This window comes from Bos javanicus, chromosome 12 (assembly GCF_032452875.1).
Source record: "Bos javanicus breed banteng chromosome 12, ARS-OSU_banteng_1.0, whole genome shotgun sequence".
In the NCBI taxonomy this organism is placed as follows: Eukaryota; Metazoa; Chordata; class Mammalia; order Artiodactyla; family Bovidae; genus Bos; species Bos javanicus.
In genome coordinates, this window is record NC_083879.1 from 30,594,388 (window position 1) to 30,597,168 (window position 2,781).

The 2,781-nt window shown below is 51.5% G+C and overlaps 1 pseudogene; it reads right to left on the reverse strand.

The window, feature by feature from the left end:
- Window positions 1-1,960: 1,960 nt before the first annotated feature.
- Window positions 1,961-2,050, reverse strand: LOC133258695 (small nucleolar RNA SNORA70; annotated as a pseudogene).
- Window positions 2,051-2,781: the final 731 nt, after the last annotated feature.

Consider the following 2,781-nt stretch of genomic DNA (forward strand, 5'->3'; position numbering starts at 1 on the left):
CATGCAAAGGGTTGGACACAACTTGATGCCTAAACAAGAAATTCTCTAGGAAGAGCCTGGGAGGAACTAGGGAGACTGTTCATGGTGTCATGACTTGGTACCCATGTCATGGTGTCATAGGTACCAAGATACCCTTTGAAGCAGAACACTGGTTCACTGGTTCACTTTAGACTTGAGGTGAGGTGGGATCCCCACTTGCCCTAAGTGCTCTCCTGTGTGGCTTGACTAGAGTCCTCCCTAAAAGCAGGGCCTCCGCCCTTCAGCTGTGCTGCAGTCCTCTTTCTGGGTCCTCCCCAGAAACCTAGGGCTTCTTATGCAAATAACGTCCCAGCACTCCTGAGAGGCATATGCAGATTAGGCCCCACGGTGACCCTCCACGCGAAACCATATCCATAAATAACCCCAACTTTAAGACACACTGGGGTCAACCGGCATCCCCTTTGATTAAGTAATGCGCTGAAATGCAGTGAGAGTCCCATCTCATGATTGGAACGTAAATCTGAGAGAGACTGGCCAGGAATAAATAGAAACCCGTCTTGGCTGTGTCATTATGATACTCGGTGGCTGGAAAGGAAATTATTTACTTGGAAAGTCTCCGCAGTGACATTACGTGATCACTGGTACATCGCTAATGATTTCTCTGCTCCCGTTTTTTTACGGCTTAATATTTGCTCAGTGCCCAAAATTTACAGGACAGAACTTGGCAGCACCCTTGGTGAGTGAGGCCAGGGCACATGAGCCTGTGGTCAGAGAGGGAGATTTCCCTGGGGGCCGTTCAGAAGCCTGAAATCATGGCCTCCCTGCCCAGGGGGAACTCAGAGGCCAGTCTGAGCATTTCCTGACCACATGCTTCCAAGGAGCCCGTCCTGGCTCATCTCTCTGGGCAAGGAGTCCCTAACCTCCTGGCCGTGGACCAGTACCTCCAATCAGATCAACAGCAGCATTAGATTAAAAATAAGGAAGAAGTGAAGTCAAACTGTTCTGAAGCTCAGTCGTGTCCGACTCTTTGTGACCCCATGGACTGTAGCCCACTGGGCTCCTCTGTCCATGGGATTCTCCAGGCAGGAATACTGGAGTGGGTTGCCATGCCCTTCTCTAGGGCATCTTCCCAACCCAGGGGTCAAACCCACATCTCCTGCATTGCAGGCAGATTCTTTATCGTCTGAGCCACCAGGGAAGCCCAGATTAGAAATAAAGTGCACAGTAAACGTAACTCACTTGAATCACCCCAAAACCACTGCCCCACGCCTGGTCTGTGGAAAAATTGTCTTCCACAAAATTGGTCCCTGGTCAAGCAGGTTAGGGACCACTGTTCTAGGGGGCTGTTTTCACTGCTGATGGTCAGACTTCAAATGCCTGTGGTCATCTTACCATGATACCCCCTTACCCGGGCCCCCTCCTTGTACCTGGCCTGACCTCCTGGCCTGCAACTGGCTGATTATTCACACATGGAGGCTCCTGCCAGTCTGGGGTTCTGCACCTGGGGTTCTGCTTCCTAGTCCCTCATCCGTGTGGGTTTCGGCCCTTGAGGCGTCTGCTCTTGTCCTCAACTTTATTGATTTATTGATGGGCCAGAGTAAGGAGTGGACAGCGCCCAGGCTCTCATGAGTTCAGGGCCGCCATTTGTCCAGGGGGTCACAATTACCCTCGTGTTTGACCCCACAGCCATCCCAGGTGAGCTGATTTTCTGCCATCATGTTTTCAAATTCACCCCCGTTAAACTTAGTAAATCCCCACTTCTTGGAGATATGGATCTTCTGACAGCCGGGGAACTTGAACCTGGCCCTGAGGAGGGCCTCAGTTACATGCTCCTTGTTCTGCAGCTTGGTGCAGAGGGACATGATGACTTGGCCAATGTGAACCCTGGCCACTGTGCCCTGGAGCTTCCAAAGGCACCACGCATACCTGGCTGGAGCCTAGACTGGGGACACCAGGCCAGTCATGAATGTCCACTGGGAAGAGCTATCTCCAAGGTCCCTTAGGGCAGCCTGTTCAACAACAGACTGAATACACTACCAAGAAGGCTGCTGTTTGCAGCCACGGCTGTCCTCAACTTTGGGGTGCATCTTGGCTTTTCCTTGTCTTCCGGGTCTCCTAGTCCTGATGTTTGACATTCCCTGGATGCATCCACACTGGTGCCCTGGCTGCTCTCAGTCATCACCCACCCAGGCAACTGCCTTTTGGACCAGAGCCCCCAGAGATGGCCCAGCTCCTCATTCCTTTCCTTCATCCATCCTTAGCCACAAAGAGTCACCCCCAAATCCAGTTTAGTCTTCCCATTACCCCACAAGGATGAGGTGACCATCTTCTGTCTTGCATCCCTCACTCTGGCCTCCATGCCGAGGGTGGGATGGCATGGGGTTAAAAGTAGGGGCTCCAGAGGCTGGACGCTACCTAGCTGCTCACCCCAGCTGTCTCTCTCTAGCTGGGAGACCCGGGACAAGTTGACACGGTTTTCAGCCCCAGGTTCCTTATCTATTAAATGGAGATCATAATAGTAATCACATATGGATGTGAGAGTTGAACCATAAAGAAGGCTGAGCACCAAAGAATTGATGCTTTCCAATTGTGGTGCTGGAGAAGACTCTTGAGAGTCCCTTGGACTGCAAGGAGATAAAACCAGTCAATCTTAAAGGAAATCAACCCTAAATATTCATTGAAAGGACTGATGTTGAAGCTCCAATACTTTGACCACCTGATGGGAAGAGCTGACACATTGGAAAAGACCCCGATGCTGGGAAAGACTAAAGGCAGGAGGAGAAGGGGGCGACAGAGGATGAG